This window comes from Mauremys reevesii, linkage group 5 (genome assembly GCF_016161935.1).
Source record: "Mauremys reevesii isolate NIE-2019 linkage group 5, ASM1616193v1, whole genome shotgun sequence".
NCBI lineage: Eukaryota > Metazoa > Chordata > Testudines > Geoemydidae > Mauremys > Mauremys reevesii.
In genome coordinates this window covers 6,748,524-6,769,911 of record NC_052627.1, presented here as the reverse complement: position 1 = coordinate 6,769,911, position 21,388 = coordinate 6,748,524, and positions in this window count along the sequence as shown.

Below are 21,388 nucleotides of genomic sequence, written 5' to 3'. Positions count from 1 at the left end.
ACTAAGCCTGCTTCCCCTTTCGGCCAGAGACTTGTGCTTTGATTTGTCCGAGTGTATCACACGTCTCAACTGCATGAATACCACAAAACCATTTTATCAGTTTCCAGCCACTTGGGCTCACCGAGGTTTCCAAAGGAGCTTATAGAAGTTAGGTGCTTCACTCCCATTGTAACTTAATGGGATTTGGGCACCTAATTCCCATAGGCCCTTTGGAAAAATCTCAGCCTGAATCCAAGCTCTGTTCAGTCTTGCTGCAGCAACCAATGCGCAGACAACCCTCAGACCATCTCAGTAGCTGGAGTCTTGGCTAGTAGGAGCTGCTTATGCAGAGAAATTTCATAGTGAAGTTGGTGGTTGGTGTAATGATTTTTGTCTGAAGAAGATTGTTGGGTACTCAGCACTTCTCAGAATCAGCTCACTCATTTAAGAGCCTAGCCATGGGCTGGAGGTGGACATTAGGCCCCTCATTTTAAAAGTTGTGGCCAAAGCATAAAAGTAGGAGCAGCAAACATTACAGGGGTGGACTCCTGGGGGGTGGGAATCAATCCCTGAGGGCTATTTTGGATTCTGTACACAACAGCAGACCCCACTTCTATCCCAGATCTAGGGCATCTTCTCTACCTATCCTTTCAGTTCCCATGGATCCACTCCTTCCTGGGACAAGGTGCTTCATCTTCAGGGGGCCACCAAGAGCCACTTGCCTTTCAAAATCCTGAAGAGAATTGTCAGAAGAGGAATACAGGAAGCAACCTGAAAATCCCCAGTCCCCAGAGGACAGTAGGAGCTGGGAAGCCATCCCATTCCTTCTGCCAGCTCTGCTAACAAGGGAACCCTAGGAGTTCTTAGCAATCCCCTCTCTGAAATACCTGATAATCCCTAGCCAATGGCTGCCAGGGACCCCTTAGTTCTTGTGGTGAGGATTATAAAGTGTGTATAACCCTAAACCGTGGAAGTAGGCATTGAGGGAGGAAAAGATAAGCCTGCTTCCTACTTCTTTAGGTTTGGGGGGCAGTGGCTTTTCCTGGTAGTTAACCCCCAAAACTCTATTTGGGGCTAGTACTCAGATAGCACCCATAGAGAAGAGAAAATGGAGGAGGTCCTCCCCCAGTCCTCCAGAAGACCTCTGACATATGCTGGGGATTGCCAATCCCAGTATAGGGTAAGTGGAGAGCGTAACCATGTAGTAATTACTCTAAAACTGCTACCAGCTGCATTCTTGTGGTTATCTACCAGCAGTTTGCAACACTTGTGATTTTTACACAACAATAAACAAAGCCTTGTGCTGTTTTGTGACTTAAGGCCGCTGTTAGTTGACTTATGTTAATTTAGGGCAGGTCTACACTTACAAAGCTGCAGCGGTGTAGCTGTGCCACTGTAGCACTTCAGTGATGAGGCTGGAGAGCCGCTTCTGTCAGCGTAGTTAACCCACCTCCACAAGAGCTGGTAGCTAGGTTGACAGGAGAGGTCCTTCCATCGACACAGCGCTGTCTATACCAGGGGTTAGGTATGGTAGCCTGGAAAGGTTGAGAACCACTGCTCTGTATATGCTGGTGCTTGGAGCACTCGGCTGGTGGGAGGAGACTTGGATTGAAGTTCTTGCTCCAGAGTGGGGATTCAAACCTGAGGTTTGAGTCTTCTGAATTTCTCTTTTTTATTACATCATAAGAATTCACTGATGGACACAAATCCATGAAGTGTACTGGCTAGCCTGAATCTGCTTTTTGAAGGCAGGGGGGCGGGGGTTAGAAGTGATTAAATCAACTCTACAATGGAGTCCTGATTCTGGAGGGCCCCTCTAGGCAACACTATGCTAGAATAAATAATTTTTATGTTAATCAAGGATAATATATATTCTCCAAAGTATTTTATATTGAATCTGTTAAGTTCCAAGTCACTGCACAGCTTCTTGTATGACATGATGTTTTGCCATTCTTCCAGTTCTAATAGGATATTCAGAGCATTTTCCCATCTAGAAGGTGCAGTCTCAGTTTTAGCACTGTTTAAGCAGTGTAAACCTCTGCAAATCTCTCTGGTAATGCCTTCCTTTGTCATCTATTAAATAAAACTCTCGCCAAGTTAATTGCTTCTCTGGTTAGCATTTCATTTTTATTATCTCTTTGTAACAGGAAACTTCTCATTTGAAAAAGCAAATAAAATAGAAAAACCCTGAGATATGGATTATTTTTAATATTATCTATACCAGTACATACTTGCTGTCAAATGATTGGGTAAAAAGGACCTAATTATTTATAGTTAATATGGACTCCCAACTTAATACCTCTTATAGTGATAGAAATGGGAGCATTTCCAATTGACTTCAATGGGTATTGGGTCTAGCTTTTAGGTCCAGTTTTTCCATGGAAAAGTATGTTTTAGAATAAACAAATGTTTACAAAGTGTCTGTTTCCCATGGAAAATGATTTTTTTGTTGTTGTTGAAGAGGGCAAAACCAAAATATTTCATCCAAAGAATGAAATATTTAAATTAAGAACAGCAGCCATGGTGCCTCAGGGAAGTTGTAGATCAGTTGCCTCATGACTCCATTTCTCTCTATTGGCTGGGATCCTTAGCTGTATCACATCTCCCACAATGCACTCTTGCCAGGGATTTCAGGATGTCCCCCCCACCCGCATCTACTCTTTCCAATAAGGGAGATCATTTTGCAGGGGTCAGCAACCTTTCAGAAGTGGTGTGCCGAGTCTTCATTTATTCACTTTAATTTAAAGTTTCATGTGCCGCTAATACATTTTAATGTTTTTTAGAAGGTCTCTCTATACATCTATATATTATATAACTAAACTATTGTTGTATTGTAAAATAAACAAGGTTTTCAAAATGTTTAAGAAGCTTCATTTAAAATTAAATTAAAATGTTGATCTTATGCTGCCGGCCCACTCAGCCCACTGCTGGTCTAGGCCGGCAGTGGGCTGAGTGGGGCCTGCGGCCAGGACCCCAGCTGGCCAGGGTCCGGCAGACAGAACCCCAGACCGACAGCGGGCTGTGTGGGGCCGGCAGCTGGGACCCCAGACCGGCAGTAGGCTGAGCGGCTCAGCCTGCTGCCACTCAGGGGTTCCATCTGCCGGCTCCTGCCAGCTGGGATCCCGGCTGCCGGACCCACTCACCCCGCTGCCGGTCTGGGGTCCCAGCCCTGCCCATATACAGTGAGTACCTACCTTCTCCCTGGTTCTGGCCCATTCTCTTCCTCTCTCTGCACTGAGCTGAGGGTGGGGGTGCACTGAGAACAGGGCTGGGGGTGAAGGAGCAGGCTGGGGGTTGGGGTGTAGGGGAAAAAACACCAAATATCACAAGACTAGCGAACAAAGGTCACAAGATTTGACAAAAGTGCCTCAGTGTTTATGTGTTTTCCAGTTGGGGTGGGGATACAATTCTGATCCATCCTCATTTCCTTTAAGTCTTCCTGATAAAAATGGGAGAGGGTGTTGGTTTTTGCACTTGCTTTGTGCTGGCTATTTGCTTCATGAGGCATCTAAGTAGCTCACAGTCAGGGCTTCCAGGTACCAATGAGCTTACTATCTTGAGTCACCTGACTCAACCCCTAAGTCCCTTTGTATAAAAATTTAGGCCAAGTAGACACCATTACCCAAAGAGCTCTGTCTCTTACTCAGAGGTGAAAGTAAGCTGGTACGGGCCGGTACGCCATGCCAGACTGGACCGGCTTCTCTGGTGGTGATTTAAAGGGCCCAGGGCTCCAGCCGCTGCAGGGAGCCCTGGGCCCTTTAATTCATCCCTGAACCCTGCGGCTCCCAGCCACCTCTGCAGCTGGTAGCTCCAGAGTGATTTAAAGGCCCTGTGGCTCCCAGCCACAGCCGGAACCCCAGGCCCCACCTCTTCTGGTTGAGGCCACACCCCTGCTCAGGACTCCGGCGTACCGGTAAGTTCTTTAAGTTACTTTCACCCCTGCTCTTACTATTCTGTCTTCACAGTCTAACAACTGGAACTTTTACATCTCAAAACTCCCTTATCTCTAAGGGGAAGTTTTCAGAAACCTTTAAGGGGTTTAGGGTCATGAATCCCGTTGGCTTTCAGTGGAGCTTATACTTTTAAAAATCTCCCTTTAAAGAGGGAAGCAGTCACATTAAATAGCCTGTAACAGGGTATACAGGCCCTTCAAGGCTTATTCGAGGGACCGTCAGGGGGCTAGCACCATGTCATTCCAGGTCTGACTGCAAGAATTCCTGTCTGGCAAAGAGTGAAGCAGTCACTGAGCGGGCGGGAGGATCTCAGGGAAGCAATCTGGGATTTGTAATGAAGCCCATTCTATTGGCCTTAGCTTTAGGGTCTGCAGTCAAAATTCCATGATGAAGATGTGCTGAACTCTCCTATCTTCTCACCAGCAAGGTAACAAGCCTGTAATTTGGTAGTTCTGAGCGGGCCTTTCCCTGAAGTCCTGGAGAGCAGAGCAGGCTGGGCATGTTTGTAATTGTGGATTTCAAGTTACAATCTGGTCTTTACTGCTGCGGCAGCACAACTACATGCTGCTCCTTTCCCTCAGCAGCTTGTAAGATAAAGGAGAGATGTTCAAAGGCATCTAACCGCCATTTGCACCTAATAGTGATTGAGATTTGAGGGGAGTTGGGCACTTATCTCCCCATAAACCTAGATCCTACTGAATGAAGCCTCCCCACATCCCAGTGGAGTATAGTCTGTCCATCTTACAGTGATGTGAAGAGCTTGTCTCTATGGGGAAATTTACCTGCAGAACTATACTGGTATCACAGAACTGTAGTTATACCAGTGTAAGTCCTGACATGATCACTTACTCTGGAATTCTGGCCTTTCTCCGCTATAGCTTATGTCACTTCAGATGTTGTGCAAACTATATCAAAAAAGGGAGCTCATTCCAGAAGAGTGTTCACACAGGCAGTTATGCTGGTCTACCTTTAGCACTATAATTAGAATCATCCAGTTCTCCTGCTATGTTTCCCCATGAAGACAAGTCCAAGGTGATTTGTTGTAACATCACAGAGCAAGGCCTTATCTGGAGTACTGTGTCCAGTTTTGGATCCCACACTACAAGAAGGATGTGGAAAAATTGGAAAGAGTCCAGCAGAGGGCAACAAAAATGATTAGGGGACTGGAGCACATGACTTATGAGGAGAGGCTGAGGGAACTGGGATTGTTTAGTCTACAGAAGAGAAGAATGAGGGGAGATAGCTGCTTCCAACTACCTGAAAGGGGGTTCCAAAGAGGATGGATCTAGACTGTTCTCGGTGTTGGCAGATGACAGAACAAGGAGTAATGGTCTCAAGTTGCAGTGGGGGAAGTTTAGGTTGGATAGTAGGAAAACCTTTTTCACTAGGAGGGTGGTGCAATACTGGAATGGGTTACCTAGGGAGGTGGTGGAATCTCCTTCCTTAGAGGTTTTTAAGGCCCGGCTTGAGAAAGCCCTGGCTGGGATGATTTAGTTGGTAATTGGTCCTGCTTTGAGCAGGGGGGTGGACTGGATGACCTCCTGAGGTCCCTTCCAACCCTGATATTCTATGATTCTAAATCCATCCCGGAGCTGAGATTACAATCCAGATCACTGGACTCCTACTAAAAAGAAAGAAAAAAATCCTTCCCTATAAAAGAGATAGATTGAGAATCTTTAAAACCCATGATCCAACAGAAATAAACAAAGCAACCCATTATGGACACATGAATTTCAGGTTAATAAGGCTCTGGAGATTATGGTTTATGACAGTTTCAAAAAAGGAACCGGACTGTATTTCCTTACATTCCTTTTAAAATGGTTAAGTTTTTGAACTTACACCATCCTTGCTTTTTCACATCAGCTTTAGCTGGGAAAACAGCTGATTTTTTTAGAAAGTGCCATGCTAAAGAACAGCTGCAGTAGAGAAGATGAGAAACTGTTCTGTAGCCTGAAATACATATTGGTAATGAAAAGATAAATGATTATGAATGATCCTAGCGATAACTGTTTTGCTTTGCTTCACAATAAAAGTTGCACGGTGAAAGTATTTAGCTGGGTAATAGAAAATGTATGTCAAACCTCAAGGATATTGGATTCTTATAGCTTAAACAAATATGTATTCATTGGGAACTAAGGTCATTCGGGGGAAAACCTTGATGGTGAAGAAACTTAATTTAATAGCTTTTTCTCCATTCAAGCCATGCACTCACATGTACTGTCATTAATCTAACTGGTGGCAATTCAGCTAATCCGATTTTAGACATACACATCTATTTTCCTCTACCTCCATATCCAGAAGATGTTTTAAAAATATATTTCAGAAAACCATCCAAATGTGAAGTTCTACTGAGCATTGGCATGAGAGCAAGGACAAAGCATTTTTGAAACAGAGTCCACAGTACAATTATATCTGTGACACTTCTGTAGGCACTAGTATCACTTAGACCTATTTGGACCTTAGCTGTACATGCCAGTCGCCTATCTCCCATTCACCTGTGTTAGTTCATAGCCCATTGAAACAAAGGCTGCTCCCAACCTCTAATCTCTCATCAAAAGTAGAGTTGCTGGAAGTTTTTTCATTGAAACTCCCCTCCCACTCCCACCAAAAAACAAAAACAAAAAAACAAGTTTTAACCAAAATGTTTGTTGTGGTTGAAACAGAATAGGTTTTTCAAAACACTGGAAAACTGAAATTTAGAGTTGTTTTTTTTTTAATATAATTAGTGTTTTTTGTAGGGCTGTGAAGTGATTAAAAAAAATCACAATCATTAATCAGAACAACATGTATTTAAATATTTTTGTATGTTTTCTATATTTTCAAATATATTGATTTCGATTTCAACACAGAATACAAAGTGCACACAGTGCTCACACTTTATATTTATTTTTTATTATAACTAGTTGCATTGTAAAAATAAAAGAAGGTTGATTTTCTTTTTTGGTAGTTTGGATTCTATAGTTTCTGCATCGGAGTGTTGCTCTTTTAAGACTTCTGAAAGCATGCTCCACACCTCATCCCTCTCAGATTTTGGAAGGCACTTCAGATTCTTAAATCTTGGCTTGAGTGCTGTAGCTATATTTAGAAATCTCACAATGGTACCTTCTGTGTTTTGTCAAGTCTGCAGTGAAAGTGTTCTTAAAACGAGCAACATGCTGGGTCATCATCCAAGACAGCTATAACATGAAATATATGGCAGAATGCGGGTAAAACACAGAGCAGGAGACATACAATTCTCACCAAAGGAGTTAATTATGTTTGTGACTGAATGTATTACTTTTTTAAACGAGTGTCATCAGCATGGAACCATGTCCTCTGGAATGGTGGCCAAAGCATGAAGGGGCATACGAATGTTTAGCATATATGGCACATAAACACCTTGCAATGCCATCTACAACGGTGCCATGCAAATGCCTGTTCTCACTTTCAGGTGACATTGTAAATAAGAAGCAGGCAGCATTATCTCCCGTAAATGTAAACAAACATGTTGTGAGTGGCTGAACAAGAAGTAGGACTGAGTAGACTTGTAGGCTCTAAAGTTTTACTTTGTTTTATTTTTGAGTGCCATTATGTAACCAAAAAAATCTACACTTGTAAATTGTGCTTTCACAATAAAGAGATTGCACTGTGGTACATGTATGAGGTGAATTGAAAAATACTATTTCTTTTATCATTTTTATGGTGTAAATATTTGTAATAAAAATATATAAAGTGAGCACTGTACACTTTGTATTCTGTTTTGTAATTGAAATCATTATATTTGAAAATGTAGAAAAACATTCAAAATATATACATTTCAATTGGCATTCTATTGTTTAACAGTGAGATTAAAAAAAGTAAGTGTGATTAATCATGATTTTAATCACAATTAATTTTGAGGTAATCTTATGAGATAACTGTGATTAATCGACAGCCCTGGTTTTTTAGGTAAAATTCATTAATATTTTACTAAGGAAAATCCAGTCTGGAGTTTCAGGGTTTGTAAGAGTCCGGTGTTGGGGCTTGGCCCTCGCAGGAGCGGCCGGGAGCCAGGCCGCCTCACTACACGGCCAAAATCCACAGTTCAGTCTCCGAAGGTCCAAGGGCTCAGACCCTCAGGCAGGGCTGAGGGAAAACAAACAGTCAATGAAGCCCCGCCCCTCAGTCGGGGCGGGCAGCAAACAGCAGTCCTAGGCTCAGACCCTCAGCAGGGGCTGAGCACACACAGTCAGTAATGTAGGCCCAGGCCCTCAGTCAGGGGCTGAGCAAACAAAGTCAGCAATTTAAGCCCCAAACCCTCAGTCAGGGTGGGGCAGCAACAAGTACAGGGCTCAGACCCTCAGGCAGGGCTGAGCAGCAGTTCAGTGTATCAAGCCCAAGCCCTAGCTCAGGGCGGGGCAGCAACAGATACAGGGCTCAGACCCTCAGGCAGGGCTGAGCAACAGCAACAGTTCAGGGCTCAGGTCCTTGGCAGGAGCTGAGCAACCAGTCGGTAAGTCCAGACTTCTCCGTCTGAGCGCTGGGATGAGGGGGAGACTGCCACCCGTGAGTGGGGTGGCAGGGGGGACACAGGCCCACCCACTCCACTGTGTCCCAGCCCGGGGCCCTAACAGCGGCAGTTAGTCTGCTGCTGGGTCGGTGGGGTCCTGACCGCAACACACCGACATCGGCTCACAGTCTGCTGTAGCCAGACTGGGGTCAGCTACCCCCGGGCTACTTTCCATTTCCCCCTCCATGGGTACCTGCTCATTACTGGTGTCCGGCACTGGGTCCCACACCATGGGCTCCTCGTCGTGCTGAGAGCCGGCTAGCTCGGGCTGCTCCTCAGGACGTGGGTCGGGGTTACACTCGGGCAGCTCCTCGGGGTACCGGGCTCGGGGAAGGCTCGGCCAGTCCTCCTCAGGGTACCGTGCTCGGGGAAGGCTCGGCCAGCCTTCTTCAGGGTACCGGGCTCGGGGAAGGCTTGGTCCCGCAGGAGCTTGGTCAGGAGCGTCTGTCCTCTCCGGCCGCCGGGCTGCAACTGAGCGCTGGGCCGGGGCTCTTATACTTCCCGTCCCGCCCCTTGACTTCCGGGGGGCGGGGACAGGCGGCAGTGGCTCCGCCCACTGTGGCGGCTGTTCTGGCTCCTCCCTCGCAGGAGCAGCCGGGAGCCAGGCCGCCTCACTACACGCCCCCCCCCCAAGGCTGGCTCCCGTGCAGCGGGGCCAGCCGCTTCCATACCCCCAAGGCGGGAGAGGAAGTCCGCATTCGCGTGGTCTTTCCCGGCCCGATGACGGACGGTGAAGGCATATGGCTGCAGTGCTAAGTACCACCGCTGCAGCCGCATGTTGTGGTCTTTCATGCGGGCCAACCACTGGAGGGCGGAGTGGTCGGTGACCAAGGTGAAGGGGGCTCCCAGGATGTAATACCTCAGGGCTTCACATGCCCACTTCACAGCGAGGGCTTCCTTTTCGACCACCACGTAGTTTCTCTCTCGGGGGAATAGCTTCCGGCTGATGTAAAGAACTGGATGCTCTTCCCCCTCTATTTCTTGGGAAAGGACGGCCCCGAGTCCCACCTCCGAGGCGTCTGTCTGCAAAACAAATGTCCGGTGGAAATCAGGACTGTACAAGACCGGCTTGCTGCAGAGGCTCGTCTTGAGTGTCTGAAAGGCCTCAGCGCACTCGCGGGTCCATTGCACCTGCCGCGGGCTATCCTTTGTCAGGAGCCCCGTTAAGGGGGCGGCAATTGCCGCGAATTGAGGAATAAACCATCGGTAATACCCTGCCAGCCCCAGAAACTGGCGCACCTGGCGCTTTGTGGCTGGCGGGGGGCAGGTTGCAATGGCCTGGACCTTGCTGACAGGAGGTTTTACCTGTCGATGCCCGATAGTATACCCCAGGTACGTGGTCTCTTGCCAGCCAAGGCGACATTTCTTCGGGTTGGCTGTTAACCCGGCCTTCCGCAGGGCCCTCAGGACGGCTGCGACCCTTTCCAGGTGGTTCTCCCACCGAGGACTGTAAATGACCACGTCATCAAGATAGGCGGCCGCGTAGTCCTGATGTGGCTGGAGGAGGCAGTCCATTAGGCGCTGAAAGGTGGCCGGGGCCCCATGGAGGCCGAAGGGCATCCGGGTAAACTGGTATAGGCCCGTGAGTGTGGCGAACGCAGTCTTCTCCCTGGAGGCTGGTTCCAGGGGGATCTGCCAGTACCCTTTGCTGAGATCAAGGGTGGTGATATAGCGGGCCTCCCCTAAGCGGACCAACAGCTCATCTATTCGAGGCATGGGATAGGCATCGAACTTGGAGATAGCATTAACACACCTGAAGTCAATACAGAATCTCTGCAAGCCGTCGGGCTTCGGTACCAGCACTACCGGGCTCCGCCACTCACTTTGTGACGGTTCGATCACCCCCAAGTCCAGCATAGCCCGTACCTCCTCCTCAACGACCTGCCTCCGGTGATACGGCAAGGGCCGGGTCGTGCCCCGGATCACCACCCCAGGCTCTGTCTGGATCCTATGGTATACCAGGGTGGTGTATCCTGGTTGGCCCGTAAAGGTGCAGGAAAAGGCTTGGAGGAGGCACCGGGTCTGCTTGAGTTGGTCATCTGTTAGGGTCTCCCCGAGCTGGGGTTCCCCGGGGTCCTCGGTATGGGCTACCTGGGGGCCTAGCTCAGGTTCCGGCGGGTAGGGGTTGATCAGGAGACCTTCGCGTTCCCGCCAGGGTTTGAGGAGGTTGACGTGGTACCGCTGGATCTTCTTTTTCCGGTCCGGCTGATTAATTTCATAAGTAACCGGGCCCACCTTCGGGACCACCTCATATGGCCCTTGCCACCGGGCCAGAACCTTCAATTCACTGGAGGGAAGAAGTAGTAATACCCGGTCTCCGGGTTGAAAGTCCCGAGTCTGGGCGTCCCGGTTATAAGTCTGGGCCTGCATGTCCTGGGCGGCTTTCAAGTTTTCCCGTGCCAGAGCCCCCACCTGCTTAAGGCGCTCCTGAAGCTGGAGTACGTACTTTAAGAGACCCTGGGCCGGGGATGGGGCTTGCTCCCAGGTTTCCCTCATGAGGTCCAGCAGGCCCCGAGGTCGCCGTCCGTACAATAATTCAAAGGGGGAGAACCTAGTTGATGACTGGGGGACTTCTCGTACTGCCAGGAGCAGGGGTGGAAGGAGCTGGTCCCATCGGCGAAGGTCCTCCTGGGGGAACTTACGCAACATCTCTTTCAACGTCTGATTGAATCTTTCAACCAGCCCATCTGTCTGGGGATGGTAGACGGACGTTCGGAGTTGCTTTATCCCCAGGAGTTCGCATACCTGCTGGAGCAGCCATAACGTAAAGTTAGTCCCTTGGTCCGTGAGGATCTCCCGGGGCAGGCCGACGCAGACGAAGACCTTCACCAGCTCAGCTGCGATGGTGCGGGCTGTGATGCTCCGGAGAGGGATTGCTTCAGGGAACCTGGTAGCATAGTCCATTATAACTAAAATATATTGAAACCCCGCACTGCTTTTAGGGAGAGGCCCCACCAGGTCCATGGCCACTCGTTCAAAGGGGGTCTCAATCAGAGGCATCGGGATGAGGGGTGCCCTGGGAGTTCGTGCTGGGGCAGCCAACTGGCATTCCGGGCAAGAGTTGCAATAATTCTTCACCTCCTGGTGTACCCCTGGCCAGAAGAAGCGCCCCAGGATCCGAGCCAGGGTCTTTTCATGACCGAGATGCCCGGCCGCTGGGATGTCGTGGGCCAGCTTCATGACTGCCCGGCGGTGACACCGAGGCACGAGGAGTTGGGTCCGTGTATCCCCCGTGTGGGGGTCCTTCGACGCGATACAGGCGCTCCTGTCACAGCTCGAAGTGCGGTCACTGCGCCGCTCGATGGGGGTCAAGGACAGTCCCATCCACGGAGGCCAGCTGGTTGTATGTCCGTTTAAGTGAGGGGTCGGCCCGTTGATCCCGGCAGAAGTCCGTAGGCACCGAGGGATCCTCCCCGACTCCTGGGGCCACACCTTCAGGTCCCCCTGTCTGGCTGGCGTGGTCGGGGACTCTGGCCTCATCCTCCTCGGTCTCTGCGGCCTCCCTTTCCAAGGCTGGTGTGACCCGCGGGCTGTTCTTGGCGTGGCGGCGTAGGACGGCTGGAAATTCGGGCCAGTCCCGACCCAGAATCACCGGGTACGCGAGCCGTGTAGCGAGGCCCACGATCATCAGCCGGGTGACCCCATCGATGGTCAGTTGGGCCCTGGTACTTGGGTAGGGCCGTATGTCCCCGTGTATACACTGCAGCCGAATCCTCTCTAGACGGTTATCAGCCTGCGGGCCCACGTTTTGGCAGATCAGTGTCTGGCCACAGCCTGAATCGAGGAGGGCCACCGTCGGGCGTCCTTCAACGACCACAGGCACGGTGATCTTGGCCGCTTGCCAACGCCGGGCACGTCCTTCCCCTGAGTAAACCTGGCCAAAGGTACATTCCAGTCCGGGGCAGTCCCGCTTTAAATGGCCATGTTCTCCACAGGAGAAACAGGGCCCCAGGTCTGCTCGTCCTGTCTGTGACTGGGTCCCGGAGTTACCTCCAGGCGGGTTCCGGTAGTCCCCTCTTGCCGCGGGAACCGGGGTCCGAGCGGGTCTGCCGGAGGACGCGGCTGTACGGGTCCGGGCCTCTGCTCCACGGGAGGAAACTCGTACGTCCGTGAGGGTGGGCACCCCTTTTTTTTCTGGGTTGGGGCGCTCCGTCCGGGGTGGGGCTGTCCGGCCAGCCGAACCCAGCGGGGCTTCAGCCGCGAGGAAGTCCTCCATTAACGTAACGGCTGCGGCCACTGTCGCCGGCCTATGGCGGAGGACCCAGGCCCTTCCTCGCGGCGGGAGTACATGGGCGAACTGCTCTAGTACTACCTGCTCCATCAGCTCCTCTGATGTCCGGCGTTCGGGCTGCAACCACTTCTTGCAGGTCTCTCGAAGCTCCTGGGCCACCATCCGAGGCCGGGCCCCTGGAGGATATGCCAGGCTTCTAAACCGCTGTCGGTAGGTCTCCGGACTCACATCCAGGGCGTCCAGAATAGCGGCCTTCACCTGGCTGTAGTCCTGGGCTGCCTCCACCGACAAGCCCCGATAAACCGTCTGAGCAGTCCCCGTTAAGTATGGGGCCAGGATGGTGGCCCATTGGTCTTGGGCCCAGCCCGTGACGACGGCCACCCGCTCGAATGTGACGAGAAAGGCTTCGGGGTCGTCGCCGGGCCCCATCTTCGTCAGCCGAATTGGGGGGCTGGGCCGCGGGGCCCCTGCCACGCCTCCTGGCTGGGGTTCCCCCAGTCGAGTCAGTGCTGCTGCGGGCTGCTGGACACATTGTCGCTGAAAGTCCTGGTGCTGGGTAACCAGGTCTTGGATGAGCTGTCGTTGCTGGGATCCGAGCTGCTCCTGCTGTTGTTGGTAGGCGGCCTGCTGCTCCTGTTGCTGTCGTGACTGGGCCGCCTGCTGTCGCTCCTGGCTCTCTGTCATGAGGGCCAGGAGCTGGGACAGATCCATCTCTCTGGCGGGAGGCTTCTCTCCCGCGGCCCCCTTTTCACCGGCGTCAAGAGCTCGTGCCCACATCCTGGGCGAGACTCCTCAGAGAAGGCACCACGTGTAAGAGTCCGGTGTCGGGGCTTGGCCCTCGCAGGAGCGGCCAGGAGCCAGGCCGCCTCACTACACGGCCAAAATCCGCAGTTCAGTCTCTGAAGGTCCAAGGGCTCAGACACTCAGGCAGGGCTGAGGGAAAACAAACAGTCAATGAAGCCCCGCCCCTCAGTCGGGGCGGGCAGCAAACAGCAGTTCTAGGCTCAGACCCTCAGGCAGGGGCTGAGCACCCAGAGTCAGTAATGTAAGCCTGGGCCCTCAGTCAGGGCGGGGCAGCAAAGCAGCAGTCCTAGGCTCAGACCCTCAGGCAGGGGCTGAGCACACACAGTCAGTAATGTAGGCCCAAACCCTCAGTCAGGGTGGGGCAGCAACAAGTACAGGGCTCAGACCCTCAGGCAGGGCTGAGCAGCAGTTCAGTGTATCAAGCCCAAGCCCAAGCCCTAGCTCAGGGCGGGGCAGCAACAGATACAGGGCTCAGACCCTCAGGAAGGGTTGAGCAGCAGTTCAGTTTATAAAGCCCAAGCCCTAGCTCAGGGCGGGGCAGCAACAGATACAGGGCTCAGACCCTCAGGCAGGGCTGAGCAACCGCAACAGTTCAGGGTTCAGGTCCTTGGCAGGAGCTGAGCAACAGCAACAGTTCAGGGCTCAGGTCCTTGGCAGGAGCTGAGCAACCAGTCGGTAAGTCCAGATTTCTCCGTCTGAGCGCTGGGATGAGGGGGAGACTGCCACACGTGAGTGGGGTGGCAGGGGGGACACAGGCCCACCCACTCCACTGTGTCCCAGCCCGGGGCCCTAACAGCGGCAGTTAGTCTGCTGCTGTGTCGGTGGGGTCCTGACCGCAACACACCGACATCGGCTCACAGTCTGCTGTAGCCAGACTGGGGTCAGCTACCCCCAGGCTACTTTCCATTTCCCCCTCCATGGGTACCTGCTCATTACTGGTGTCCGGCGCTGGGTCCCACACCATGGGCTCCTCGTCGTGCTGAGAGCCGGCTAGCTCGGGCTGCTCCTCAGGACGCGGGTCGGGGTTACACTCGGGCAGCTCCTCGGGGTACCGGGCTCGGGGAAGGCTCGGCCAGTCCTCCTCAGGGTACCGTGCTCGGGGAAGGCTCGGCCAGTCCACTTCAGGATACCGGGCTCGGGGAAGGCTCGGCCAGCCTTCTTCAGGGGACCGGGCTCGGGGCAGGCTCGGTCCCGCAGGAGCTCAGTCAGGAGCGTCTGTCCTCTCCAGCCGCCGGGCTGCAACTGAGCGCTGGGCCGGGGCTCTTATACTTCCTGTCCCGCCCCTTGACTTCCGGGGGGCGGGGACAGGCAGCTGTTCTGGCTCCTCCGTCGCAGGAGCGGCCGGGAGCCAGGCCGCCTCGCTACAGGGTTGTTTGTTTTGTTTTGGTCATCAATAAACTGGCCATATTCACTGGAAATTTGTCTCTCTATTTCCCAAGAAAACCAATTAGCATTTCACTGGCTCTAATCACAAGCCTGTGGCTTTAGAGCCATTCAAGGAACACCACAGGTTACAATGCGCAATAGGGCCCTTACAGTGAATTTTTTGGATGAATTGTTTTACTTATTGAAAAATGCAGTTTTGGTCAACTGGAAACTACTCATCAGTTTGATACAATATGAGTTTCATGTGGGCACACATTTAAGGGACAGAGTGAGTGTAGGCACGTATACACTTTACTTGGCACTTGCCTGAGATCTGGAGTGCCCAGATTTGAGTCCCTACCTGAGAAGCCTTCCCCAACCGGCTTGAGTTATATTTTCATTTCCTAAAGTCAGAGCTCAGAGTAGGACTTTGCGTGGGGGCTCAAGCCACATAGCTTTATTTATTTTAGATAAGGACAGCTGGCCAGATTGGACCCAAGCCATTGCAGAACTGCCCCCAGGCAGAAGGTTACAGTAGTTAATATAAGGCATGTCATCTCCTGGGAGCTTGGAATCTGTAGCATTCTTTATGAATTACGCAGTTCAATAAAGCTGTTGCTGTGAGCTGCACATGGCTTCCTGAGTCCAGCTCATCTAGTGCCCACCCCCTCTTGCACCCTTTGGGCAGAATGACTGCTGGAGCTTGCTAGGCACGCCTCCTTCAAATGCAGGTGTTGTCTGGCTCTAGATTTATGACCACACAGCTGAGTTTAACAGTCAATAACTGAAGTCCTATTGGTTATGAATAAGAACGGCAGAGATACATGTATTGTGAATATCTTCCTTTTCTTCCTTGGAGTCTGCATTGAAAAGGTTCTATCATGCTCTGGCTGCCAGTGTGACATAAGATGTTACTGATATAATGAGCGGAGGTAGAGTTTCCTCTCCCTGCACCACTGTGCATGAATGTGGCTCAGTGACAAAGCCAGTCATGGTAGCACAGTCACTTGGACTGGGATGACTGCAGCAACTAGGCTCTGGGGTGAAACAAGGGACCCAAGTCTCAGATTATTTACATATTTTAGCCACCAAATTAACCTTTGTCAGATGCTGCATCTTTCTAATGACAGTCTGAGGTAACACTGCAGATACAATCACATGCATATATAGTCAATAAAAATAAGCCATTAGATCTAGACACATTCTAATCATATACTTAGCAGATCCCCTAATGCAACTAAGGTTAAATAACCAACACGCATAATTAAGAGATGTTTATCACTCTACCAGAATACTGTTACAGGATAGTGGTCTTCTCTCATCAGATAAATACCAAGACCCAACCAAAACAGCCAGTGTTATAGATCCAGAAGTGATCTACAACTATATCTAAAAGTCTGTATGTATACACAGACAGAGGTTTGTTTTCAAAGTGGGAGATATTAAACCAATGATAGTGTCTCAAATTGTTGATGTCAATTATATTAATATTGGTGCTATGTCATTGGGCCAAATTCCCCCTCTAGTAAACCCAAGTAAGTCAGTGAGGTGACACAAGATAGTTTGTATCTGCATCCAGCAAACTGTTGGTGTCTACTTTAAGCATATGCTACCACTGACTCCCCATCTACTGCCTTCCTCTCAGCCACATTCCAGTGCTCGTACTCAGAGCAAGTAGCAGCTCACTCTGCTAGAAGCTTCAAAGCTGCTCCACATTTCACTGACTGCAGCCAGAAGCTGTGTTGCCACAACACTGTGTGCCCTACCTCTCCCTCCTAGCGGCCCGGGCATACCTCATCTCAGCGCAAAGGGCACCCGCAAAGTCCTTTGCTGGCAGTGGAAGATCAGACTCGTTCCAAGGCAAGAGCTGAATTCTCCAGCGCCCCTTGGATCAGTACTGCCAACCCCTAGTGTTCAAAAATCCCAAATCAGGCCTCAAAACATCATGAGATTTTTTTTCCCTACTACATTTTGGTTTTATAAAAAGTTTATTTATTTATTTGTGGGGTGTTGTGAACTTTTAGGGTACACTCCAAGCATGTTTATAGGCATTTCTCTGAAACCATGAGAATCAGCAGGTTATTCCCTGGTAGGACTGGAAAATGCTACCAACACAGAAACAGGCAGCGGGTGAAAGAGGAAGCCACAAATGTAGCTGTATCAGTGTTAATTTACAAGTGTCTTACACCCATTTTACTTCTAGACCCAAATCCTAACTGTTCTCTGTGCTCCATGTTTATCTCAAGTGATTAAAGGCTTGGTTCCTTTCAGGAACCCAAAGTTTACATATTTAAGAGAAACACAAGCCAGCCTGTGACTAAATTCACCCCGGATCAGTACCTTCTTTTCCACGGGTCTGTACTGTTCTCCAGGATTCTGTTGTGCCCTCCTGAGAGGCTCCATTTCAGCCCTCCTGGACAGGGCCGGCTTTAGGCCAATTCCACCAATTCCCCCGAATCGGGCCCCGCGCCTAAGAGGGCCCCGCGCCCAGTGAGAATCTCTTCCCTGGCTAGAGGCACCTTTTAAATTTTCACTCACCTGGCAGCGCTCCGGGTCTTCGGCGACACTTCGGCAGTGGGTCCTTCGCTTGCTCTGGGTCTTCAGCGGCACTTTGGCGGCGGGTCCTTCAGTGCCACCAAAGACCTGGAGCGAGTGAAGGACCCCGCTGCCGAAGACTTGGAGCACCGCCCGGTGAGTACAAGCCCCATGTGTTTTTTACATTTTATATATATATATATAGTCATCCCTGCCGGGGCCCCGTTGTGCCGGGGCCCCGTTGAAACGGTTCGAATTGGGCCCCGCACTTGCTAAAGCCGGCCCTGCGTCCTGGAGCACTGGAGGAGACAGCAACACAAGCCTTGCAGAGTAAGTGGGGCCTGATTTAAATAGGCCTCAGACTCCTCCCACTCCCAGCGGCCTCTACTAGGATTAGTGGTTAATTAGAGCCAGAAGTTCTAATTTCGGGGGGGGGGGGAGTCCACTCCCTATAGCTGCTGTTCCTCAGGCTTAGTCAACACCTACAATTTATACTGGCGTATGTATGTCAGTCAGGGGTGTAATCAAACCACACCCCTGTCTGGTATGGCTATCCAACAAAACCCCCAATGTAGATACAGTGACAACATTCAGGGAGTTGGTGTTACTACAGCAAAAGAAAAACTCCTTTTCTCATAGGCTGTAGCTACATTGGGAGGCTCTGCTGGCAGAGCTATGCTGAGATAGGCTCGTGGGGGAGGGGCAGGCAGCACTGCAGAGGACTTGGATTTTTCTTTGTCTTTTTCCATCCCAGTGACAATTCAATCTGTAACAATGGGGGCTGGTAATTAACTTCTTTTAAAATGGAAGCTGAAATTCTCCAATAATCACATGACTCCAGGACCTGGAGTGATAATGAAATCACCAAACAGCCTGTCTCACAATGTTATCCCAAGAGTTGGCAATGCTATTGTGTAATCTTTTACACCAGTGCATAGGGAGTGCTACTAGATGAGACTAATATTGGTTTCCATTCAACTGGCACTGGTGTAAATTGCTGCATGAGTTGCGGAGCAATGGAAACATCAGTTTTAGAAGACAGTACGTTGCTCCTGTTGTGAATGGGTTAAGTGTAGCAGGGACCAAAACAGATGGCAGCAATCCCAGGCTGAGTCAATGCAAGTGGATGAAAATGGTTAACTCAGACAGCACCAGGGTTTCACAGGGAGGGATGGCAGAGAACTTGCCCAAACATCTTTTCATTGCAATAAATAAGCACGCTTTTCCTCTTGTCTGTTTGTTAAAACTAGTAATATAATTTTTATTCTATTAAGATATGGAGGCTTATTTACATTGCCCCTGAAATTGAATCAGAGCAGGCTGTCACCCCTTGATAATACAATTTAAAGCTCCAGGGCTCTGTTCAATGCAAAAGGAAATAAATGGGCCACTGATAAATATGAACTGCCCAGAAAGATCCACAAAAGCCATGAATCCTCAGAGGGAAGGAGGAAGCCAAGCAAATACCATTTTTCAGCATTTCAAAGTCACTCGAGAGTTTTAATCGTGCTGAGCGCAAACAAAGGGAGTATGGCCTGGCAAGGGAGCTGGGCTAACAGAGTGGCATCCCGGGTCACTGCTCGAGTCCTGCCTAGTCCCTTCATCCCTTGTTAGGCAATGGGGAGGGCTTTTAGTGAGGCCATCCTCTGGGAATCACAGCAAGAAGTGGAAAGAGACAAAGGACAATGTTTTCTAAAGCACCTAAGGGCATGTCTACCCTGCAGTCTGACACCCGCAGCTGGCCCCTGCCAGCTGACTTGGGCTAAGGGGCTGCTTCATTGCTGTGTAGATGTTCAGGCTTGAGCTGCAGTCTAGGCTTTGGGACCCTCCCACCTTCCAGGATTCTACAGCCAAGTCTCCGGACCAAGCCTGAATATTTGGATATTAGGAAAAACTTTTTCACTTAGAGAGTGGTGAAGCACTGGAATGGGTTACCTAGGGAGGTGGTGGAATCTCCTTCCTTAGAGGTTTTTAAGGTCAGGCTTGACGAAGCCCTGGCTGGGATGATTTAGTTGGGTTTGGTCCTGCTTTGAGCAGGGGGTTGGACTAGATGACCTCCTGAGGTCCCTTCCAACCCTGAGATTCTATGATTCTATGATCTACACTGCAATTAAACAGCCCCTTAGCCCGAGTCCAAGTCAGCTGGCAGGAGCCAGCCATGGGTTTCTAACTGCAATGTAGACATGCCCTAAATTACTTAGGTGGCTTGGCCCAGATCCTCAAAGGTATTTATGTGCCTAACACCCACGGGAGTTAAAGCTCTTTAGGTGTCTGAGGATCTGGGCCTTAAGTCCCATTGGTCACTAAAGTGCTTTTGACAATTTTATCCAAAAGAGGACAAAGAACAGCTAATAAAAGCTGTTATATCCTGGGCTTCAGTTCAGGTCTGATGTGCAACATTCAAAACTGAAAGGTTTTAGGCCCCAATCCTGCAAAGTACAATGAGCAGGCAGATTCCAGCTCCTACACCGAGCCTTACTGACATCATGCTGGCACAAGTGTCTGCCCACAGGGAGTAACATGGAGGATCAGGGCCAGGGCCGGCTTCAGGCACCAGCCTAGCAAGCAGGTGCTTGGGGCGGCCACGGGGAAAGGGCAGCACGTCTGGCTCTTCGGCGGTGGGTCTTTCACTCCCTCTCGGAGCGAAGGACCAGCCACCGAATTGCTGCCGCAGACTGAAGCGGCGGCGGTAGCGCTTCCACAGATCGCGATCGCGGCTTTTTTTTGTTTTTGTTTTTTTTCTTCTTCCCCTGCTTGGGGCGGCAAAACCCCTGGGGCCGGCCCTGATCAGGGCCATACTCTGCTGACTTTGAGAAGTGGGGATGGCTTGGCATGGGAGACTGAAAGGGCCATAGAGATCAGAGGAAACCACAGTCATAATTATCATATATAAGTTAAAGTAGCTAGAGGTCTTATAAGCTGGTGGGCAGCCGGCCATGAAATATAAACTGACCCCTCAAATTATAGTTTAGTTCACATCCGCTTCCTGGGGCTGGCTTTAACAACACCAAGAAGATGCAGAAACAAAAAGCAAAACAACTCAGAGCACATGGTAACAACCACCAGATACCATGGTGGGGATCATCCAAACTACTTACGGGGGGGCCTTCTTTGGCTGTCCCTAACTTACCAGTGATGAGGAGAGGGCTAGGAGCCCTCCTTGTTAGACTCCAAATCCCACACACTAAGAAAGAGCGGACTTGGGGAGTTCAGTCTAGGCTGAATCTCACTGGGGCGGTGGTGAAATGGAGCCAGTGTTTTGCTGTGGCCTGCATTGCAGAGAGGAATACTGAGCAGAGCGAACAGCACAGGTTCCATGCTGGGTGACAAGAGTTGGAACATGGTAAGTGAAGAGAATCAAGTCATAGTGAGATTTCCTTTCTTTAACTGTGCACTGGCTGAGGGACGTTGTCAAGAAGAGCTCACAGATCTAAGTAGCTGACTCAGGTCTTTCCCAGCTATTTTCCCAGCTGTCAGTAGGAGAGATTTGTTACTACAAGGCTGTTTTCGCCGTGATTCTCCACAAGGGCCAAGATCTAGCAAAAAGTGGATGCCACCAGGAGCCCATTCTGTCTGGCATCCTCAGCTACCTGGCCTAGGTGGAGCTGGAGCAGCATGAAGCCAGCAGGATCAGGTGAAGTGGCACTCCACCGTGGCCCTTCCACACTTGGCAGAGAGGAGAGGCCTTGCTTCAACATCTGTCTTCACATTAACTGTCAGAGCAGTCCTGCCCCAGTCTTCTTTGGCCGTTTATTGCAGGACTGCTGCTGTCTCCTCCATCTCTTTTTTAAGCGATTTTTCCCCTGAAGAACTTTGTTAGTGGTTTTGGGTGGGATGTTCAAAAGCAGTCAATGTGGCCAAAGTCTGCTCCAATTAAAGTCAATGGGAATTGTTCCTAGGCTCATAGATATTAAGGCTAGAAGGGATCTAATCAGACATCCTGAGTAACACAAGCCTGTAATTTTACCCAGCAATTCCTGCATCAAGCCCATA